Source organism: Callithrix jacchus, chromosome X (genome assembly GCF_049354715.1).
Source record: "Callithrix jacchus isolate 240 chromosome X, calJac240_pri, whole genome shotgun sequence".
NCBI classification, from domain to species: Eukaryota; Metazoa; Chordata; class Mammalia; order Primates; family Cebidae; genus Callithrix; species Callithrix jacchus.
In genome coordinates, this window is record NC_133524.1 from 103,138,952 (window position 1) to 103,164,969 (window position 26,018).

Genomic DNA, 26,018 nt, shown 5'->3' on the forward strand with positions numbered 1-26,018 from the left:
CAAAATAGACAGACCACTAGCCAGATTGATTAAAAATAAAAGAGAGAACAACCAAATAGATGCAATAAAAAATGATAAAGGGGAAATCACCACAGATTCCACAGAAATTCAAACCATCATCAGAGAATATTACAAACAACTCTATGCACATAAACTAGTAAACCTGGAAGAAATGGATAAATTCCTGGACTCCTGTGTCCTCCCAAGCCTAAACCAGGAGGAAGCTGAAACTATGAATAGACCAATAACAAGGTCTGAAGTTGAGGCAGCAATTAAGAGCCTACCTCACAAAAAAAGCCCAGGTCCAGACGGGTTCACAGCCGAATTCTACCAGACACACAAGGAGGAGCTGGTACCATTCCTTCTAAAACTATTTCAAACAATCCAAAAAGAGGGAATCCTTCCCAAACCATTTTATGAGACCAACATCATTCTGATACCAAAACCCGGCAGAGACCCAACGAGAAAAGAAAACTTCAGACCAATATCCATGATGAACATAGATGCAAAAATCTTCAATAAAATATTGGCAAGCCGATTGCAACAGCAAATCAAAAAACTTATTCATCATGATCAAGTAGGATTCATCCCAGGGATGCAAGGCTGGTTCAACATACGCAAGTCTATCAACGTAATTCACCACATAAACAGAACCAACAACAAAAACCACATGATTATCTCAATTGACGCAGAGAAGGCATTTGACAAAATTCAACAGCCCTTTATGCTAAAAACCCTCAATAAACTCGGTATCGATGGAACGTATCTCAAAGTAATAAAAGCTATTTATGACAAACCAACAGCCAATATCATACTGAATGGGCAAAAACTGGAAGCATTCCCTTTGAAATCTGGTACTAGACAAGGATGCCCTCTCTCACCACTCCTATTCAATATAGTACTGGAAGTTCTAGCCAGAGCAATCAGGCAAGAAAAAGAAATAAAGGTATTCAAATAGGAAAGGTGGAAGCCAAATTGTCTCTATTTGCAGATGACATGATAGTATACCTAGAAGACCCCATCGCCTCAGCCCAAAAACTCCTGAAACTGATAAACAACTTCAGCAAAGTCTCAGGATATAAAATCAATGTGCAAAAATCACAAGCATTCGTCTACACCAATAACAGACTTAAAGAAAGCCAAATCAAGAGCGAACTGCCATTCGCAATTGCTACAAAAAGAATAAAATACCTTGGAATACAACTCACAAGGAACGTAAGGGACCTCTTCAAGGAGAACTACAAACCACTGCTCAACGAAATAAGAGAGGACACAAACAGATGGAGAAACATTCCATGTTCATGGTTAGGAAGAATTAATATCGTGAAAATGGCTATACTGCCCAAAGTAATTTACAGAATCAACGCTATCCCCATCAAGCTACCATTGACTTTCTTCACAGAACTGGAAAAAACCACCATGAACTTCATATGGAACCAAAAGAGAGCCCGCATAGCCAAGTCAATTCTAAGCAAAAAGAACACAGCGGGGGGCATCACACTACCGGATTTCAAACTATACTACAAGGCTACAGTAATCAAAACAGCATGGTACTGGTACCAAAACAGAGATATAGACCAATGGAACAAAACAGAGGCACCGGAGGCAACACAACATACATACAACTATACAATCTTTGATAAACCTGACAAAAACAAGCAATGGGGCAAGGATTCCATGTTTAACAAATGGTGTTGGGAAAACTGGCTAGCCATGTGCAGAAAGCAGAAACTGGACCCCTTCCTGACACCTTACACTAAAATTAACTCCAGATGGATTAAAGACTTAAACATAAGACCTGGCACCATAAAAACCCTAGAAGGAAATCTAGGCAAAACTATCCAGGACATAGGAGTAGGCAAGGACTTCATGAACAAAACACCAAGAGCATTGGCAACAAAAGCCAAAATAAACAAATGGGACCTAATGAAACTCCACAGCTTCTGCACGGCAAAAGAAACAGTCACTAGAGTGGATCGGCAACCAACGGAATGGGAAAAAAAATTCGCAGTCTACCCATCTGACAAAGGGCTGATATCCAGAATTTACAAACAACTCAAGCAGATTTACAGGAAAAAAACCAACAAGCCCATTCAAAAGTGGGCAAAGGATATGAACAGATACTTTACGAAAGAAGACATATATGAAGCCAACAATCATATGAAAAAATGCTCATCGTCACTGGTCATCAGAGAGATGCAAATCAAAACCACATTGAGATACCATCTCACGCCAGTTAGAATGGCGATCATTAAAAAATCTGGAGACCACAGATGCTGGAGAGGATGTGGAGAAAAAGGAACACTTTTACACTGTTGGTGGGAGTGTAAATTAGTTCAACCATTGTGGAAGACAGTGTGGCGATTCCTCAAGGACTTAGAAATAGAAATTCCATTTGACCCAGCAATCCCATTACTGGGTATATATCCAAGGGACTGTAGATCGTTCTACTATAAGGACACATGTACACGAATGTTCATTGCAGCACTGTTTACAATAGCAAAGACCTGGAATCAACCCAAATGCCCATTGATAATAGACTGGATTGGGAAAATGTGGCACATATACACCATGGAATATTATGCAGCAATCAGAAATGATGAGTTCGTGTCGTTTGTAGGGACATGGATGAATCTGGAAAACATCATCCTCAGCAAACTGACACAAGAACAGAAAATGAAACACCGCATATTCTCACTCATAGGTGGGTGATGAAAAATGAGAACACATGGACACAGAAAGGGGAGTACTAAACACTGGGGTCTATTGGGGGGAAAAGGGGAGGGCCAGTGGGAGGGGGAGGTGGGGAGGGATAGCCTGGGGAGAAATGCCAAATGTGGGTGAAGGGGAGAAGAAAAGCAAAACACACTGCCATGTGTGTACCTACGCAACTGTCTTGCATGCTCTGCTCATGTACCCCAAAACCTATAATCCAATAAAAAATTTAAAAAAAAATAAAAAAATAAAAAAATAAAATAGATTTGGATGCTCTGGCTAGGACTTCAGTACTATGTTGAATAGAAGTGGTGAAAGTGGATATCCTTCTTTTGTTCCAGTCCTAGCCAGAGCAATCAGAAAAGAGAAAGAAATAAAAGGTATCCAAACTGGTAAAGAAGAACTCAAACTGTCACTGTTTGCTGATGACATGATTGTATACCTAGAAAACCCTAAAGACTCATGAAAAAAGCTCACAGAACCAGTAAATAAATTGATCAAAGTTTCAGGATACAAAAATAAGGTACACAAATCAGTAGCCCTGCTATACACCAACAGCAACCAAGTTGAGAATCAAATCGAGACCTCAACCGCTTAAAAAATAAATAAATAAATAAATAAAATAAAATAAAATACTTAGGAATATACTTCACCAGGGAGGTGAAAGACCTCTACAATGAAAACTACAAAACACTGCTGAAGTAATTCATAGATGACACAAACAAATAGAAACATAGCCCGTGCTCAAAGATAGGTAGAATCAATATTGTGAACATGACCATACTGCCAAAAGCAATCTACAAATTCAGTGCAATTCCCATCAAAATACAACCGTCATTCTTCACAGAACTAAACAACACAATTCTAAAATTCATATGGAACAAAAAAGGGCCCACAGAGGCAAAACAAAACTAAGCAAAAAGAGCAAACCTGGAGGCATGACATTTTCCAACTTCAAACAGTACTATAAGGCCATAGTCACCAAAACAGAATGGTACTGGTATAAAAACAGGCATATAAACCAATGGAACATGACAGAGAACCCAGAAATAAAGCCAAATACTTTCAGTCAACTGATCTTTGACAAAGCAAACAAAAACATAAAGTGGGGAAAGGGTACGCTATTAAACAAATGGCGCTTAAATCATTGGAAAGCCACAAAAAGAAGAATGAAACAGGATCCTAAGCTCTCACCTTATACAAAAATCAAATCAAGATGAATCAAAGGTTTAAATCTAAGACCTGAAACCATAAAAATTCTGGAAGATAACATTGGAAAAACCCTTCTAGACATTGGCTTAGGCAAAGACTTCATGACCAAGAATCCAAAAGCAAACACAACAAAAACAAAGATAAATAGATGGGACTTAATTAAACTAAAAAGCTTCTGCACAGCAAAAATAATGACAATAATAATCAGCAGAGTAAGCAAACAACCCATAGAGTTGGAGAAAAGCTTTGCAATTTATACCTCCAACAAAGGACTAATATCAAGAATCTATAAGGAACTCAAATAAGTCAGAAAGAAAGAAACAATCTCATCAAAAAGTGGGCTAAGGGCATGAATAGACAATTCTTAAAAGAAGATATGTAAATGGCCAATGAACATAGGAAAAAATGCTTACCATCACTGATGATCAGGAAAATGCAAATCAAAACAACAATGTAATACCACCTTACTCCTGCAAAAATGGCCATAATCAAAAAAATTTTAAAAAAATACATGGTGGTGTGGATGTGGTGAAAAAGGAATACTTTTACACTGTTGGGTGGGAATGTAAACTAGTACAGCCACTATGGAAAACAGTGTGAGGATTCCTTAAAGAACTAAAAATGGATCTACCATTTGTTCCAGCAATCTCACTCCTGGGTATCTACCCAGTGGAAAAGAAGTCATTATGCACAAAAGATACTTGCATGTGTATGTTTATAGCAGCACAATTAGCAATCACAAAAATGTGAAACCAACCCAAATGCCCATCAATCAACAGGTGGATAAAGAAAATGTGATATGTATACCATGGAATACTATTCAGCCATAAAAAGGAATGAAATGATGGCATTTACAGCAACCTGGATGTAATTGGAGACCATCATTCTAAGTGAAGTAACTCAGGAATAGAAAACTAAATATCATATGTTCACACTCAAAAGTGGGAGCTAAGATATGAATATGTAAAGGCATAAGAGTGATACAATGGACTTTTGGGGACTCATGGAAAATGGTGGGGGAGTGAAGGACAAAAGGCTACACATTGGGTACAGTGTACACTGCTTGGGTGATGGGTGCACCAAAATCTCAGAAATCACCACTGAAGAACTTTTTCATGGAACCAAACACCATCTGTTCCCCCAAAACCTATTGATCAATAAATAAGTCAACTGAAAATACAAAACACAAAAAGGTAATAACAGAAAACTTTCCAAAACTTGAGAAAGATAGAAATGTTCTGATGCAGGAAGATCTGAGCACACAAGGCATATAATAATTAGACTCTCAAAGGTCAAGACCAAAGAGAGGATTCTAAAACCAGTAGGGAAAAGAAACAAATAACACATAAAGTGGCTCAGATGTATCTGGAAACAAAGGAAACCATACAGGCCGAGAGAGAGTGGAATGGTGTTTCAGATGGCTTGAAGAGAAACAAAAAAAGCAAAACAAAAAAACGCTGCCATCTAAGATTATTTTAACTGGCAAAATTATTATTCAAATATAAGGGAGAGATGCAATCTTTCCCAGACAAACAAAAGCTCAGAAAATTCACTACGACTAGATGCATCTTGCAAGAAATGTTAAAGTAGTTCTTGAATCTAAAAGAAAAACACCAGTGAGCAAATGAAAGCTTTACAAAGCATAAAACCCAGTGGTGGCTGGGCGTGGTGGCTCACTCCTGTAATTCCAGCACTTCAGGAGGCTAAGGCGGGTGGATCACCTGAGGTCAGCACTTCAAGACCAGCCATGGTGAAACCTCGTCTCTACTAAAAATACAAAAATTAGATGGGCATGGTGGAGCATGCCTGTAATCCCAGCTACTTGGGAGGCTGAGGCAGGAAAATCATTTGAGCCCTGGAAGTGGAGTTTGCAGTGAGCCGACATTGTGCCGTTGCACTCCAGCCTGGGTGACAGAGTGAGACTTCATTTCACACACACACAAAAAAAAAGAAAAAGAAAACTTAAAACCCCAGTGGTAAAATGAAGTACATGGACAAACTCAAAGTACTCTATACCGTATTTTGGGTATGCAATCTACTCAGAAGTCTAGTATGATGCTCAAAACAAATGAGCCAATGATTGCAAAGAGCCTCAAGAAGCTAGAAAGGAAAGAAAATTGATTTGCCCTAGAACTTCCAGAAGGGAATGCAACCCTCCTGATATGGATTGGCTGTGTCTCCACCCAAATCTCACCTTAAAGTGTAATAGACGCCATGTATCAAGGGTGGAGCAGGTGGAGATAACTGAATAATGGGGGTCATTTCACCCATACTGTTGTCGTGGTAGTGAATAAATCTTATGAGGTCTGATAGTTTTAAAGACAGGAGTTCCCCTGCTCAAGCTCTCTTGCCTGCTGCCATATAAGACATGCTTTTGCTTCCCCTTTGCCTTCTGCCATGATTGTGAGGCCTCCCTAGCCATGTGGAACTGAGTCCATTAAACCTCTTTTCTTTATAAATAACCCAGTCTCAGATATGTCTTTATTACCACCGTGAGAACAGACTAATACACCTCCCAACACCTTGATTTTAGCCCAGTGAGACCTCCAACAGACTTCTAACCTTTAGAATTGTGCAATAATAACTTTGTATTGTTTAAGCTGCTAAAAAAAAGATTTGGGGAACTTTATTGATATTCCATCGAATGTACAGATTATTTGGGGGAGAATACATATCTTTATAGGTCTTCTTTTCTCATGTCCTTCATCATCTATTCATAATTTTATTAATAATACTTAAATGGCAATTATTGTAACCTTAAAACTTGTGAAACTGCCCTCTCATTTCTTAAAGGAATGGAACAGTTTAGTCTTATTCCTTATAGTCTAAATATAAATCTATCAACAAATATAAGCAACTAATCCAATTAGCAAGCTGTTCACAACCAAAGCCCAATTTTCCCATCCTTCCTTTAAAAATAAATTATTACAGAGTTTTCCAAGTAGCCCCCCTTATCCCAAGACCAGCCTCTTATAACTGAAATCTCAGGATGTAACAGAGTAACAACAACAAAAATAGACATTGAAAGAAAGAAAGAAACAGAAGAAAGAGAGAAAGAAAAAAAAAGAAAGAAAGAGGGAAAGAAAGGAGAAAGGGGAAGGAAGGAAGGAAGGCTGCAAAAAGACCTCCAGTATTGAAGAACAACACAACAGTGAATTCCCAGGGTTTTCTTATTGCCAACCATTTATCCTGTACAGGGAACTGCAGAAGATTTCAAAACTACTAAGTGACATACTGTAAAAAGTTCAAAGAAATGCTTGTTCTCCCTAGTGAAAGGACTAGGAAAACAGTGGCATAAAAATATAAGACCTTTTGGGCAATACTTACCTTATTCTAGCCAAAGACCAATGGCAAAACCACACCCCTCCCCTCTTGGTTTCAGTCAGAATGAGAAGCTGATCTTCCATTCTACCCTGCCTCTGCCCACAGAAGCAGGCACCAAAACTCCAGTTTTCCCACCTGTTTCTGATACTATCAGAGAGGCACATCAGAGAGCTAATCTTCCATAACCGACCTAGCAGAAGCAGGCAGTGCTTTGATTCTCTAGCCACGATAATGTCAGCAGGTTCCTGCAGTGATCTAAGCCTCCACCCTACTTAGCATCAATGAGACTGGACAAAGTGGTACAAGTTGAGACTAGCTGGCTCTCCACATTACTCCTTCACCCCATGTCAGTGGAACCCAGTAGGGAGCTCAGCGTTTACCCTTATCCCTTCAATCACATCTAGCATCAGCAAGACTGCATGAAGTCAGGTGATGAAATATGTGGCTAGTAAGTATTCTTCCATCCTCTGTTAATATCAGGGAGACCTACCAAGAACTGAGCTCCACCCCCAGCAACATCAATGCAGCGGGCTGAGAAAAAATGAACAGAGCTTCAGGAACCTGTGCGACAATAAGAAAATTAAAATGCATAAACAGTAATTATTATAACTGTATATTGATAAGAACACAATTTATCAATATATAATTTGTTTTAATAACATAAAGAGGGAGACGTATAAATATATAGTAGCAGAATTTTATATTCTGTTGCAGCTAAGTTGGTATTAATTTAATATATGTAGTTATAAGCTTAAAATGTTAAATGCAGTATCCAAAGTAACCATTAAGAAAATAACTTTAAAAATACACAAAAGAGAAGGTTATCAAAATGTTACACTGCAAAACAATCAAGCGCTCAAGAAGGCAGTAATGAAGGAACTGAGGAATAAATGAGATATAAGACATATTAAAAACTAATAGTAAATGGCTGAAGTAACTCACCCATTGTCAGTAATTAGTATAAATATAAACAGATTGAACTCTCCAATTAAAAGACTGAGATTACCAAATAGATTTTTTAAAACTGATCCCCAGAGCAAGATGGCAGAATAGAAGGCTTCATCAATTGTCCCCCAATAAGGATAACAATTTAAAAACTGTCTACACAATAAAAGCACCCTCATAAGAACCAAAAATCAGGTGAGTCCTCATGGTCCCTGATTTTATCTTAGTATCACTGAAGGAGGGATTGAAGACAGAAAAAACAGTCTTTTTTTATTAGCTTTAGTTATTTTATTGCTGTATGGTATTCCATTTTATTTAAAATACCACAATGTTTTTATCCATTTTTCTATTTACAGTTACATTCAAGTTTTCAATATTACAAACAACATTGTTTTCCATGTTTCTTTATGAAGACGTCAGTTACTTTATGGTATAAGTACTAGCTAAGCCCTATAAGCACACCTTACATTTTAGAAGGTTTTGACAAATGTTCCTTCAACATGGTTATATCAATTTACAATGTAGAGTAGTGGGAGCACCAATACATTGTAATAAACAGTTTTGAATCATTGACATCACCCCTCCCCAACCCCCGGAAGCAATGGTCTGGTGAGAAGAGCATCTCTATGTGATTGGAAAGGGAGAACATAGCAATTACGAATCATTGAACACATTGCTGTCCTGCTGCACCAGAAAAGAACACCCAACCAAACTCAGTTGATGCCAACCCACAGAGCATTTACCAGCCCTAGCCAGAAGGGAATCCACAGATCCCAGTGGTCCAAACTTGAGTTCCCACAAATGTCACAACTGAGGGCTAAATGGCTCTGTGTCTCTAAGCAAAACTTGAAAAGAAATCTAGGCCATAAGGACTGGAAATCTTAGGTCAGTCCTACTGTTGATCTGGGTCCAGAGACAGTGGACTGGGGGAACACATGAGACACCAGCCAGGGAAACCTAGTGGAATCCTGGCATCACCCCTCCCCTCACTGCAGGTCACACAGCTCATGCCTCAAAAAGAGACCCCTTCCTTCTGCTTGAAGAGTGGAGAGGGAAGAGTGGGGTGAATTTTGCCTTAGATCTTGGATACCAGCTAGGGTACAGCAGGATAGGGCACCTGTCACAGGCACAAAGCCCCTTTCCAGGCCCTTGCTTATGGACAACATTTCTAGACACACCCTATACCAGAAAGGAACCCACTACCATGAAGGGAGGGACCCAGTTCAGGAAGCATTCATCATCTGCTAACTGAAGAGCTCCTGGGCCCTGAATAACTAACTAGTAGTGATACCCAGATACTACATCAAGGGCCTTGTGTGAGCCTCTGAGATTTGCTAGCTTCAGGTAGAACACCAAGAAGATTCTCAGGTTCCCCAGTTCTAGGATCTGACTCTTAGACAACATTTCTGGACCTGCCCTGGGCCAGAGAAGAGCCTGCTATACTGAAGAGTGAGTCTCATGCCATTGAGCATTAATCAAAGGCTGACTTAAGAGCCCTTGGGCCTTAAGGGAACATTGGCAGTACTCTGACAGTACTCCCCATGGCCTGTGGTGTTGCTGGCTATGGGGTGAAGCACCTCTGCCTTTGTTAAGGTGTGGGAAGAGTGACGAAAAATGTGTCTTGTGGTTTGAGTGCCAGCTTGGCCGTAGTACAATAGAACACCAAGAAGACTTCTAAGGTTGTTGACTCTAGTCCCTGACTCCTGGACAGCACTTCTAGACCCATCTAGGGCTTGAAGGATCTAGCCACACTGAAGAGGAGGACACAGGCCTGCCTGGTTTTGCTGCCTGCTGACGGTTGAGTCCCAGGGCCCTGAGCAAACATAGGCAGTGACCAGGAAGTGATTACGACAGGCTTTGGGCAACAACCAGTGTTGTAATTTCATCAGGTTTTATTCTGCACAGTCATACTGGTGGTGGCCACAGGGGTAATTCTGTCACTTCACTCCCAGCTTTAGGTGGCTCAGAATAGAGAGAGAGAGAGACTCCATTTGTTTGGGAGAAAGGAAGGGAAGAGAACAAGTGAAAGAAGGGAAGGCTCTATGAGTCTGCAAGAACTACAGCGTTACTGGGCTTGGGGTACCCACTAAAGCAGACACCTGAGATAACAACACTCAATACTTTTTAAATATCTGGAAAGCCTTCCAAAGAAGGATGAGTACAAACAAGTCCAGAAGTGGGTGCAGTGAAGTCTATGACAAATACCTTACTCTTCTGTGCCCAGACACTAAAGAATATCTACTAACATTAACACCATTCAAGAAGACATGACATCATCAAATAAATTACATACAGCACCAGGAACCAATCCCGGAGAAACAGATATGTGACATTTGAGACAGATAATTCAAAATAGCTCTGTTGAGGAAAATCAAAGAAATTCAAGATAACACAGTGCATGAAGTCAGAATTCTATCAGATAAATTTAACAAAAGACAAATAATTTAAAAGAATCAAGAAGAAATTCCAGAGCTGAAAAATGCAAATGAAATTTTGAAAAGTTTATCAGTCTTTTAATAGCAGAATGAGTCAAGCAGAAGAAATAATTAATGAGCTTGAAGACAGGTTATTTGAAAATACACAGAGAAGACAAAAGAAAAAAATTTAAAAAAACAATAAAGCACACCTACTAGATTGAGAAAATAACCTCAAAAGAGCAAACCTAGAGTTGTTGGCCTTAAAGAGTAGGTAAAGAAAGAGATATGAGGTAGAAAGTTTGTTCAAAGGGATAACAACAGACAACTTTCCAAACCTAAAGGAAAGAAGGATATCAATATTTAAGTATAAGAGGTTGTAAAACACCAAGCAGATTTAACCCAAAGAAGACTACCTCAAGGCATTCAATATTCATACTCCCAATGATCAAGGATAAAGAAAGGATCCTAAAAGCAACAGGAGAAAATAAACAAACAACATACAATGGAACTCCAATACCTCTGGCAGCAGACCCTTCAGTGGAAACTTTATTGGCCAGGAGAGGGTGGTACAACAGATTTAAAGTACTAAAAAAATTTTTTTTACCCTATAATAGTATATCTGGTGAAAATAACCTTCAAATATGACAGAAAAATAGACTTTTCCAGACAAACAAAAACTGAGGAATTTCATCAACAAAATACTTGTCCTACAAGAAATGCTAAAGAGTTCTTCAGTCACAGAGAAAAGAACATTAGTGAGCAGTAAGTAATCACCTGAAGCTATAAAACTCACCAGTAATAGTAAGTACACAGAAAAACACAAAATATCATAACACATCACACTGTAACTGTGGTGAGTAAACCACTCTTATCCTAAGTAGAAAGACTAAATATGAATCAATCAGAAACAGTAACTACAACAACTTTTCAAGACATACACAATACAATAAGATATAAATAAAAACAACAAAAAGTTAAAAACCAGGGGGACATAATTAAGTTATAGAATTTTATGTTTCCTTTTTGTTTGTTTGGAGTTTTTTGTTGTTGTTGTTTATGCAAACAGTGTTAGGTTGTTATCAGCTTAAAATAATGGGTCATAAAGATTGCATTTGCAAGCATCATGATAACCTCAAACCAAAAAACATACAATGCATACACAAAAAATAAAAATCAAGAAACTAAATCACATCACCAGAGAAAATCAACTTCACTACAGGAAGAAAGGAAGGAGAGAAAGAAGGAAAAGAAGACTACAAAACACCCAGAAAACAGATAACAAAATGGTAGCAATAACTCCTTACTTATCAATAATATGAAACATAAATGGACTAAACTCTCCAATCAAAAGACAGGCAGTAGGCTGGGCACGTTGGCTCATGCCTGTAATACCAGCACTTTGGAAGGCCGAGGTGGGTGGATCAGGAAGTCAGGAGTTTGAGACCAGCCTGTCCATTATGGTGAAATCCCATCTCTACTAAAAATACAAAAATTAGCCAGATGTGATGGCATGCACTTGTAATCCCAGCTACTCGGGAGGCTGACACAGATGACTTGCCTGAATCTGGGAGTAAGAGGTTGCAGTGAGCTGAGATCATGCCATTGCTCTCCAGACTGGGCAACAGAGTGAGACTCCCTCTCAAAAAAACAAAAAGGACACATTGATCTGTCGCCCACAAGAAACACACTTCACCACTTCACCTATAAAGACACACACAGACTGAAAATAAAGGAATGGAAAAAGATATTCCATGCCAATAGAAACCAAAAACAAGCAAGAGTAGCTATTCTTATATCAGAAAAAAAATAGATTTCCAGACAAAAATTATAAGAGACAAAGAAGGTAACTATATAATAATACAGGGGTTAATATAACAAGAGAATAGAACATCACTGCTGTTATTCGACACAATACTAGAAGTCCTACCTAGAGGAGCAAGATCAGAAAAACTCAAAACCCAGCAGAAGACAAGAAACAACTAAGATCAGAGCTGAACTGAAGAAGATTGAGATACGAAAAACCCTCCAAAAAATCAATAAATCCAAGAGCCGGTTTTTTGAAAAGATCAACAAAATAGACAGACCACTAGCCAGATTGATTAAAAAAAAAAAAGAGAGAACAACCAAATAGATGCAATAAAAAATGATAAAGGGGAAATCACCACAGATTCCACAGAAATTCAAACCATCATCAGAGAATATTACAAACAACTCTATGCACATAAACTAGTAAACCTGGAAGAAATGGATAAATTCCTGGACTCCTGTCCAGGAGGAAGCTGAAACTATGAATAGACCAATAACAAGGGCAGAAGTCGAGGCAGCAATTAAGAGCCTACCACACAAAAAAAGCCCAGGTCCAGACGGGTTCACAGCCGAATTCTACCAGACACACAAAGAGGAGCTGGTACCATTTCTTCTGAAACTATTCCAAATAATCCAAAAAGAAGGAATCCTTCCCAAATCATTCTATGAGACCAATATCATTCTGATACCAAAACCCGGCAGAGACCCAACAAGAAAAGAAAACTTCCGGCCAATATCCATGATGAACAAAGATGCAAAAATCTTCAATAAAATATTGGCAAGCCAATTGCAACAGCAAATCAAAAAACTTATTCATCATGATCAAGTAGGATTCATCCCGGGGCTGCAAGGCTGGTTCAACATACGCAAGTCTATAAATGTAATTCACCACATAAACAGAACCAAAAACAAAAACCACATGATTATCTCAATTGATGCAGAGAAGGCATTTGACAAAATTCAACAGCCCTTTATGCTAAAAACCCTCAATAAACTCGGTATCGATGGAATGTATCTCAAAGTAATAAAAGCTATTTATGACAAACCAACAGCCAATATCATACTGAATGGGCAAAAACTGGAAGCATTCCCTTTGAAATCCGGCACTAGGCAAGGATGCCTTCTGTCACCACTCCTATTCAATATAGTACTGGAAGTTCTAGCCAGAGCAATCAGGCAAGAAAAAGAAATAAAGGGTATTCAAATAGGAAAGGTGGAAGCCAAATTGTCTCTATTTGCAGACGGCATGATAGTATACCTAGAAGACCCCATCGCCTCAGCCCAAAAACTCCTGAAACTGATAAGCAACTTCAGCAAAGTCTCAGGATATAAAATCAATGTGCAAAAATCACAAGCCTTCCTCTACACCAATAACAGACTTAAAGAAAGCCAAATCAAGAATGAACTGCCATTCACAATTGCTACAAAAAGAATAAAATACCTTGGAATACAACTCACAAGGAATGTAAGGGACCTCTTCAAGGAAAACTACAAACCACTGCTCAACGAAATCAGAGAGGACACAAACAGATGGAGAAACATTCCATGTTCATGGTTAGGAAGAATTAATATCGTAAAAATGGCTATACTGCCCAAAGTAATTTACAGAATCAACGCTATCCCCATCAAGCTACCATTGACTTTCTTCACAGAACTGGAAAAAACCACCATGAACTTCATATGGAACCAAAAGAGAGCCGGCATAGCCAAGTCAATTCTAAGCTAAAAGAACACAGCAGGGGGCATCACACTACCGGATTTCAAACTATACTGAAAGGCTACAGTAATCAAAACAGCATGATACTGGTACCAAAACAGAGATATAGACCAATGGAACAGAACAGAGGCATCAGAGGCAACACAACATATCTACAACCATACAATCTTTGATAAACCCGACAAATACAAGCAATGGAGAAAGGATTCCCTGTTCAACAAATGGTGCTGGGAAAACTGGCTAGCCATGTGCAGAAAGCAGAAGCTGGACCCCTTCCTGACACCTTACACCAAAATTAACTCCAGATGGATTAAAGACTTAAACATAAGACCTGGCACCATAAAAACCCTAAAAGAAAATCTAGGCAAAACCATCCAGGACATAGGAGTAGGCAAGGACTTCATGAACAAAACACCAAAAGCATTGGCAACAAAAGCCAAAATAGACAAATGGGACCTAATCAAACTCCACAGCTTCTGCACAGCAAAAGAAACAGTCTCTAGAGTGAATCGGCAACCAACAGAATGGGAAAAAATTTTTGCAGTTTACCCATCTGACAAAGGGCTGATATCCAGAATTTACAAAGAACTCAAACAGATTTACAGGAAAAAAACAAACAAGCCCATTCAAAATTGGGCAAAGGATATGAACAGACAATTTACGAAAGAAGACATATATGAGGCCAACAATCATATGAAAAAATGCTCATCGTCACTGGTCATCAGAGAGATGCAAATCAAAACCACATTGAGATACCATCTCATGCCAGTTAGAATGGCGATCATTAAAAAATCTGGAGACAACAGATGCTGGAGAGGATGTGGAGAAAGAGGAACACTTTTACACTGTTGGTGGGAGTGTAAATTAGTTCAACCATTGTGGAAGACACTGTGGCGATTCCTCAAGGCCTTAGAAATAGAAATTCCATTTGACCCAGCAATCCCATTACTGGGTATACATCCAAAGGACTATAAATCGTTCTACTATAAGGACACATGTACACGAATGTTCATTGCAGCACTGTTTACAATAGCAAAGACCTGGAATCAACCCAAATGCCCATTGATGATAGACTGGATTGGGAAAATGTGGCACATATACACCATGGAATATTATGCAGCAATCAGAAATGATGAGTTCGTGTCGTTTGTAGGGACATGGACAAATCTGGAGAACATAATTCTCAGCAAACTGACACAAGAACAGAAAATGAAACACCGCATATTCTCACTCATAGGCGGGTGATGAAAAATGAGAACACATGGACACAGAGAGGGGAGTACTAAACACTGGGTTCTATTGGGAGGAAAAGGGGAGGGCCAGTGGGAGGGGGAGGTGGGGAGGGATAGCCTGGGGAGAAATGCCAAATGTGGGTGAAGGGGAGAAAGCAAACAAAACACACTGCCATGTGTGTACCTATGCAACTGTATTGCATGCTCTGCACATGTACCCCAAAACCTAAAATGCAATAAAAAATAAAAATAAAAAAAAAAATCTTCTGCATAGCAAAAGCAAACAATCAACAAAGTAGAGACAACCCACTGAATGGGAGAAAATACTTGCAAACTACTCATCTGACAAAGGAGTAATAACCAGAATATACTAGGAGCTCAAACAACTCTATAGGTTAAAATCTAATAATCCAATCAGAAAATGGCCAAAATATTTGAATAGGCATTTCTCAAAAGAAAACATAGAAATAGCAAACAGGCATATGAAAAGGTGCGCAACATCATTGATCATGAGAGAAATGCAAATTAAAACTACAGTGAGATATCCTCATCTTATCCTAGTTAAAATGGCTTATATCCAAAAGACAAGCAATAATAAATTCTTCTGGGGATGTGGAGAAAAGGGAGGGAATGTAAACATTTACAAACACTATGGAGAACAGTATGGAGTTTCCTCCAAAGACTAAAAACAGAGCTATCACATGATCCAGTAATCTTACTGCTGGGTGTATATGCAAAAACATGAAATCCATATATCAATGAGGTAACTGCACTCCCACGTTTACTGCAGCCCTGCTCACGACAGTCAAGATTTGGAAGAAACCTAAGTATCAATTAACAGATGAATGGCTAAAGAAAATATGGTATATATACATGATGGAGTACTATTCAATCATAAAAAGGATGAGCTCCTGTCATTTGCAACAACATGGATGCAACTGAAGATCATTGTGTTGAGTGATATTAGCCAGGCACAGGAAGAGAAACATTACATGTTCTCACTTACTTGTGAGATCTAAAAATCAAAACAATTGAACTCATGCAAGTAGAGAGTAGAAGGATAACTACCAGATGCTGGGAAGTACAGGGGAAGTCGGGGGGTAGTAGGGGTGGTTAATGGGTACAAAAAAATAGAAAAAATGACTATGATCTAGTATTTGATAACACAACAGAGTGACTATAGTCAATAATAATTTAATTGTACACTTTAAAATAACTAAAAGAGTGCCATTGGGTTGTGTGTAACAAAAATGATACAGGCTTGAGAGGATGGATACCTCGTTCTCCATCCTGTGATTATTACTCATTGCATGCCTGTATCAAAGCATCTCATGTACTCAATAAATACACCTACTATGTACCCACAAAAATTAAAAATTAAAAAAGAATTCAAGTGGCCAGAACATAGTTTGGTATATTTGTAGGAGAATAAAACAATTTCTTTTTTACTTTCATAAACTACTTCAGGGAAATGTCCCCAAATCCACCATAATCAGTAAAGAGAATTTCAAAGAATTGTGTGTGGAGAGTATTTGGTTCCAGAAAATACACCATTTACTTTCTATGACATAGTCCAGTCAATGATCAGTGGACCTCTTATCAGAACCAGGCTGAACCTTTCAAAGATGTAATCTCGCGAAACAAGGAGAAAAGCTATGACTTACATGATCCTCCAGTTGGGCTTGCTGCTGTCATCAGGTCTGTAATTTCTAGTAGCTTACATTTTTCCCATTAACAATCTTATAAAATAGATGAACCCAAGTTAATATTAACAGGAGTTTCACTGGTACATATCCAGGATAACACAAAACAAACTAGCAGCTTTATACTGTTAGGCACAAAAGGTGACGAGGGAGATCCAGTCTCAGCCCTTCAAGAATACCTCCAGCCTTTCAAGAATACCTGTTTTCATGGAGCTCAAATCAAAAGCAGTGGTTCTTGCCCCTGGCTACACAGTAGAATCACCTGACGTTCTTAAAAAATGCTCATGCCTGGACTCCACCTCCAGGTACTCTGTTGTAGTTAAACTCTTTAATTATTTACCAGACTATGAGTTGGTTCCTTATATAGTTTTTCATATGGAGGTAGCAACGTGACCAAATAGATCATTCAAATAGATATTGATTAATATAATAATACAACAGTAGATGTGAGGGAGAAATATCTGTGGGCATAAGGAGAAGAGAACTGGTAAATCTGCTTGAGGGAATCAGGGACTGCTTCACCAGAGACATTATATTTGAACTGAGTTTTCTTTTTTAACATTCAAAAGTTTCAAGACCTATAAAGGAGCTAGGCACAGTGGCTCATGCCTATACTGTAATCCCAGCATTTTGGGAGGCTTAGGCAGGAGAATCACTTGAGCCCAGGAGTTTGAGACTAGCTTGGGAAACACAGTGAGAACCCATCTCTACAGAAAACTTTAAAAATTAGCCAGGAGTCGTGGCACACGCCTGTAGTCCCAGCCACTTATGAGGCTAAGGCAAAAGGATCACTTGAGCCCAGAAGGTCAAGATTGCAGTGAGCTGTCTTCACACCATTGCAATCCAGCCTGGGTGACAGAGTGAGACGCTGTGTCAAAAACATACAAAAAGTACAACAATAAAAAACACAAACAACAACAAAAAACTACAAGGAAGTACTGAGAATAACATAACAGCACCTAGATGCCAGTCACACCATTCTAAAAAAAAGTTTATGTATTTTCTTTTTGTCACATTCCTTGAGAAAGAAATAAACAATTGTAGATATGGTTAAATTATTCTTTATTCCCCTTCTCAAGCCCATTATCTCTCTTCTATCCCCAGAAGTAAGAATTATTATGATGCATTCCCAGTCTATATTTTTACTTCACATATATATGCCCATTAATTATTTAGTATTGTTTTGTGTGGTTTACAATAAGGTAAACAGTATCATACTTTATTTCATTCTTCAACTTGGCCTTTATCAGGTAACATTTTTTGAGATATATTTATATTTAGGCATGTAGCTATGGGTCCTAAATTTTGATGCTCAAACAATATTCACAAAACTTTAAGTGCTCAAAAATTCCAAAGACAGCGAAATCTTTCCAAGATGTACTGAGGAGCTGCAATTTCTTTTTTCCATGAAGATTTTGCCAATTCTGGCAGAGGGTAGCTGATGGGGAATGAACAAACCAGATGAGATTTCGGTGGCTACAGAAAAACAGAGTGACAAATTTGAAAACTTGAGAGGACTCACACACATAATCAGAACCCCTCTAAAGACATTTGCTAAATTCCAAAACTGAAAAAAGAGGGGGCCTAAAAATTTAAGTTGAAATCCCTCTGGAAAGTAGAATGGAATTTCCAATACTTTCTCAAGACCTAGGAGACAAAAACACCCCAAGTGGAGTGATGCTGAGAGTATTTCACCATATTCAAGGGGCAGGAGTTGGACACAGAGAATAATTGACTTTGATAACGTGCAAGAGCTTTCCCTGGAAAAAATCTGTCAATATGAATCAGTAATCTGCTGACAATTAAGGTTCTGGCCTAGGCAGAAGGATGTCTCTGGAAACTGATAATATGCACATGCTATGTCCCTGCAATTTCACTCCTCTTTTTACATACAACAGAAAGGTATATACTTACTCACCAAAAAACCTGTACAATAATATTCAGAGGGGCCTTATTCATAATAGGCCAAAACTGAAAATTACCCAAATGTCCATCAACAGTAGAATGGATCAATAAAATGTGGTATTAATATACAACAAAATACCATACAATGATGAGACTGAACAATCTATAACTACATGCAAAATATAAATGAATGAAGTAAACATACTGCTGAGTGGAAAGATAAAGCCAGACACCAAAATAGTATAAACTGTATGATTCCATGTAATTTTTAAAACATCACAGATAAAGCTAATTTGTGGTGTTAGAAGTCAAGACAATGGTTTATTTGGGTGATAACAGTAAGGGGACATAAATGTGGCCTCTAGGGTATAGATAATATCCTCTTGGTGCTGGTTACATCGGTACGTGCCCTTCATTAAAATTTATTGAGCCAAATATTTATGATTTGTGTACTTTTAATATGTGTTTTACTGCAGTTTAAAAAATAAAAAGTTTAAGATAAGAAAAGCAAAAAAAAAAAATGTCACACAGGTTCCACCTCAAGGGATTTGTTTCTTATAAAGCTGTGATAGGTCCTGGAACAGTATTTTTCATACATAGGATTACTGGACAATCTTTTCTCCTTACCTGATGCTGGGGAGGATGTGGAGAAATGGGAACACTTTTACACTGTTGGTGGGAGTGTAAATTAGTTCAACCATTGTGGAAGACTGTAAAAATTGACATTTAAAAAAATTTTGCCTCCTTTATGGATTGTATGTCATTGTCTTCTAACTTTGTAGGCATTATTATGTCATTGTGCCTGGTGGTATGTTTATTGCAAATAACTTATTCCTATCTATTATTTTATTTTCACTTTGCTTAAGATGTACTTTTTTAATCATAAGGCTTTATTCTTATGGTCAAATTTTCTAATATATTCCTGTATGTATTTAATGTTGTTATTATTTCAAAAATCCTTTCCATCTGTTGTAGTATAAAATATACTGTTATTAATGTTTTCAAGATTTTTTACACTTTAATCTTTAGTCTAACTGGAATTTTTTTACATTGTGAAATGTAGGGCTCTTGTAGTTTTTTTTTTTCCATATGGTAAGTGTATTGTCCCACCTCCAGTACTGATGCAATCATCATTTCCCCTTATATTTATCATTCCACCTATCAAATACCAAATTCCCATTTATGTTTGGTTTGTTTCTGAGGTTTCTACTTGACTACACTAATGCATATGTATACTAACATTTCACTTCTCTAATTTCTATAACTTTTTCACAAGTTCCCATCTTTCACCTTGTCTTTTTCCCAAATTTTCTTGCCTCCTTCTGCATTTTTATTTTATCTATGTGGATTTTAGAATCATTTTATTTGGTCTACTAGAATTCCTATTAGGAGCTTGTTTGAAATTACACTAGATTTATGGATAGATTTAGAGAGAAGTGACACTTTATAATATCAATCTTCTAATCCAAAATCATGGTATATCTCTCCATTTATTTTAGTTTTATTTTAATTATCTCAATTTTTAAATTCCTTCCATAAATATCTTGACGTCTGTTTTAGATATTTATATATTTGCTGCTATTGTAAATTAATGTGTGGTGTAAGAACACTATTCGTTTTTGTATGTTTATTTGTATCTAACAATTTTACCAAACTCTCATTTTAGTTGTATTAATGTACCTGCAGATTTACTGGATTTTCAATGTAGTCAATGACGTTGAGCACGGGCATAACGCAGAGATACTGTGGTTCAGTTCCTGACCACTGAAATAAAGCAAATACTGCAGCCAAGAAAATCACATAATTTTGGGCGGTTCCCAGTGCATATAATAGTTATGTTTATGGCTGGGCATGGTGGCTCACACCTGTAATTCCAGCACTTAGGGAGGCTGAGGTGGGTAGATCACCTGAGGTCAGGAGTTCAAGACCAGCCTGGCCAACATAACAAAACCTCGTGCCTACTAAAAATATAAAAGTTAGCCTGGCGTGGTGGTGGGCACCTGTAACCCCAGCTATTCTGGAGGCTGAAAGAGGAGAGTTGCTTGAACCTGGGAGGCAGAGGTTGCAGTGAGGTGAGATTGCACTATTGTACTCCAGCCTGGGTGACAGAGTGAGACTGTCTCAAAAAATAAATAAATAAAAGTTATGTTTACACTATACTGCAATTTATTAAGTGTGAAATACCATTACATCTTTAAAAAGGATAAGCCTTAATTTAAAACATTTCACTTAAAATGTTAACAATCATCTGAGCCTTCATCAAGTTGTAATATTTTTGCCAGTAGAAGGTTTTGTCGTGACGTTGATAGCTGCTAACTGATCAGACTGGTGGTTGCTGAAGCTTGGAGTGACTGTGGCAGTTTCTTAAAATAACACAACAATGAAGTTTACTGTATAGATTGTCTCTTCCTTTCATGAAAAATCTCTCTGTAGCATGAATTGCTGTTTGATATTATAGCATTTTACTCACAGCAGAACTTCTTTGTAAATTGGAGACAATCCTTTCAAACCCTCTGTTGCTTTATTAACTAAATTTATGTAATATTCTAAATCCTTTGTTTTCATTTCAACACTGTTCACAACATCTTTACCAGGAATAGATTCCATCTCAAGAAACCACTTTCTTTTCTCATTCACAAGAAGCAACTCCTCATTTGTTCAAGTTTTATCGAGATTGCAGCAATTCAGTCACATCTTCAGGCTCCACTTCTAATTCTAGTTCTCTCGCTATTCCTACTACATCTGAAATTACTTCCTGAACTGAAGTTTTCAACCCCTCAAAGTCATCCATGATGGTTGGAGTCAACTTCTTCCAAACTCCTGTTACTGTTGATATTTTGGCCTTCTCCCAAGAGTCCCAAATGTTCTTAATGGTATCTAGGATGGTGAATCTGTTCCAGAAAGTTTTCAGTTTGCCTTGCCCAGATTCACCAGTAGAATCACAACCTATGATAGCTATAGCCTTATGAAATGTATTTCATAAGAAATAAGACTTGAAAGTAGAAATTACTCCTTGATAAATGGGCTGCAGAATGGATGTTGTATTAGCAGGCATGAAAAAAAATGGCACAATTCCTTGAAAAGAATAACTGGCTACCTCGAGGCAAGCTGACTATTTTGAATCTTTCCACTCTGGAAGCAACAGTGATTTTTCTCTGACATGAACAGATATATATTTTGCTTTTTGTGCATGTAGAGCCTTAACTAATACTACTATCAAAAGGCTATTGGAGCACAAGACCTCACATAATATTGTGTCAAAACATGGGACCCATTTTACATCAAAAGTATTACAAAAGTGGGCCAATGACTATGAAATTCACTAATCACAAGAAATATAGTAGCACTTGGAAGCTTCTGTCATGAAAGAGCATTGGGAAAGCCTGCTGAAGGCTTACTGAAGTGCCAATTCAAAGGTGAAAGTTTACAGAACGTGCTCCTTCCTCTGAGACGGTATACACTTGACCCTTTATATCCATAAATCTTGCATCCATGGAATCAACCAGCCATGGATTGAAAATATTCAGAATAAAACTCATCTTTACTGAACATGTACAGACATTTTTCTTGTCATGATTCCCTAAACAGCACAGTAAAGCAACTATTTACATAGAATTTTATTGTATCAGGTATTATAAGTAACATAGAGATCATTTAAAGTATACAGAAGGATGTATATAGGTTATATGCAAATAGTATGCCATTTTATATAAGGGACTTGAACATCCATAAATTTGGGTATCTGCAGGAAGTCTGGAATCAATACTCCATGGATACCAAGGGATGACTGCACTAACTTGAATCAGAGACCAAGTCAGTGGTGTGTCCCTCAATAGGATGAAATCATGGGTCAAGGAAACAATGGATGGAATTAGGAGTAGCCCCAATCTTATTATTCCCAATGACACAGTGGAGAACTTTTTAATTCCTGTCCATCTGGGAACAGTGGAGTTGTGGGTTAGAATCCCAAAAGGACAAACACTTCTGCCATGAAAATCAGAAATAATCACATTAAACTATAAGTTGTGGAAGCTGCCTGAAAACTTCATGATCTTCACATTCAGGGCATAGTAGGTAAGAAGAGGAGTTACCATCTGTTCTGGACTTCCTGCGGACATTGGATGGAAGTCACCCAAAATTTGATTCAGACAACAAAGCTGGATGACATCACGTATACACTAAGATGGTTACTTACATAATGAGGCTTTCTAGACAAGGGCTGGCCTGCTAAATTGGTAAAAAAAAAAAAAATAGCTTGAGAGAATAGGTGAAGCAGATTGGCTTGAGGTTCTTGCAGTGGCTAGGGGGTGGGGCTAGGGTGAAGATCTCTTTGCATGAACAAGGGCTTGTGTGGTTTGAACCTCACAATGGTGCCACAGAAGGGGAGACTTTGGTTTTCTTACCCATTAGCTCATGTGTCAAGCATAAGGGAAAGAGGGAGAAGTGAGGATTAAAAGATGTCAGCAGTCAAACATCAATGTCAGACTCTACTACACACTGTAGACAGGGGCAAGTGACTCTGATCATTAGGAAGAGGAAGGCATGTTTTTAAACAATGAGGGCAAGCAGAATATGCTTAATACCCAGTGATTAAATGGGTGCCTCTTGGTACTTACTTGCCAAATTTTGATGGTAAATGGACAAGAGCAATGACCTTGGCCAAAGATAAATGTAGTAGCCAATGGTTTAAGGCTCATCAGGAATGTCACCAAGTAAATTATAGAGACCATGTGAGGGGAAGGAAAATCTCAAATGAATAGTGGAAGAGGGAAATTATTAGCATGAGTTATGATCATGAGACCAGCCTCTGTGGCAAAAGCTGTAGTACATTCCACAAATTTTCTTTCTGTTTTCCCCTCACAAAGAAAGATGCACCAGAAACCTGGAGGAGCTATTTCCCAGACTTACACGAAGAAGTTTATTTGATCAGCAAAATGGGTGAACAGTGTTGGACATGGAGGTGCCCCATACAGATTCTTTTCAAGAAAGGATGTATTGTCTTAGATGTCAGGAGTCCTGTCAGCAGGCAGTCTTCAGCTTTTAGCCCATCAAAGACAGTCTCAGTTGCAGGAAACATCTCACTCTGATACACTGAGTGATCAAGGAGTGTGTGTGGAGGCCCAGACATTTTGACTCGATGCAAGACAACTCGGGCCACTTTTACTCCAGATCTCTTCATGCAGTCAGCCAAGAGACTGTTGCTATTTGGGCCTGCATTTCACCTTGACTTCTGCCCCTGCCTAATTCTGCTTTCTTCCAATTTTTTCCCCACAGGTATATATCTCAAGAGCACTCCCACATAAACATCCTGTACAATAAATACTGTTTCAGAGTCTGCTTTCAGAAGAGGGGATGGCATATACAGACAAAAGGAGGTCGTCAAAGGATATGGGCATAGAGAGGTAACAAACTTCAGTAACACTAGAGACAAAAATATAGACTAAACAGGTGATTCCTACTTGAACAAGTGGAACATGGGTGAAACATTTAGAAAAGAGTCTGATTAGAATACAGAAAAAGAAGAGTATACAAGATATTATGTGAATAAATGACACTAACAATCTGAAAAGGAAATTAAGAAAATAATTCTATTTACAAAAACATCATAAAAAGTAAAATACTTAGGACTGAACTAAGAAGGAGAAATACTTATACACTGGAAAATATGAAGTGTTGCTGAAAAATTAACAAATACACAAATAAGTGAAAAGACATCCCTTTCTCATAGATAGGAAGACAATATTGTTAAGATGTACACGCTACACAAAACAATCTACAGATTCAATGCTATCCTTACCAAATCATAACAATATTTTTTGCAGATATAGAGAAATTTATCTTAAAATTCATTCAGAATTTCAAAGGCCCCAAATATTCAAAATAATATTGAAAAAGAACAACGTTCAAGGTTTCACATTTTCTGATTTCAAAACATACAACAAAGCTGCAGTAATCAAAACAATATGGTACTGACATAAGGACAGACATACGAGAACAATAAAATAGGACAGAAAGCCCAGAAACAAACCCTCACATACATGGTAAAATGAGTCTCAGCAGACATGCCAAGACAATTCAATGGGGAAAGGACACACTTTCAAAAAATTATATTACAAAACAATGGATATCCACAAGCAAAGGAATTAAGATGGACCAATACCTTACTCCACACTAAAAAAAAATCAACTGAAAATGGTCAGAGTCCTAAATGTAAGAGGTAGAATCATCAGACTCTTAGAAGAAAACATAATAATAAATCTTCATGACATTAAATTTGTCAATGATTTATTGGATATGACATCAAAAGTCCAGGGAACAGAAAAATAAAGTGGACTACATCAAAAATAAAATTTTCGTGCATAGTACATGTATTATGGACTGAATTATGTTTCCTCAAGCTTCACACATTGAAGCTCCAACTCCCAATGTCACCGTATTTGGAAATAGGGCTTTTAGGTGATAGTGTAAAGATAAAATTAAACAATAAGGTCAGAGTTCTAATCTGATAGGATCCAGGGACTTATTAGAAGTGGAGGAGAGGGAGAGATTTGTCCCTTCACATGCAAGGAACCAAGCCAAGGCCGTGTGAGGATACAACAAAAAGGCAGCCATGAGCAATCAAGGAAGAGAGTCCTCACTTTAAGCTAAATGAGCTGGTACCTTGCCTCCAGAACTGTAAGAAATTAATTTATATTGTTTAATCCACCCAGTCAATATTTTTGTGACAGACTGAGAAGATTAATACTACATGATAGAAGAATTTATGTAATTTGCCTCAGAGTGCACAAAAAGTGATGGTCACATTGGATTCTAAGCCCAAGTCTGAGACCTGCCAAATACAGGCTTTTTTCATCTCGCCAAATATTTTTTGAAAAGCTGATGCTCTAAAGAGGTGTGAGAAGGATATTCATGCCATTGTCACGCATCTCCCTGAAAGTATCCTCTCCATTGAAGTTTCTTGGAATAACTAACAGAGCTGTGTGACCCGTACCTCCCCCATGAGAGATGTCCTTACAATGTGCAGCAGTGGCCAGGGGGAGCA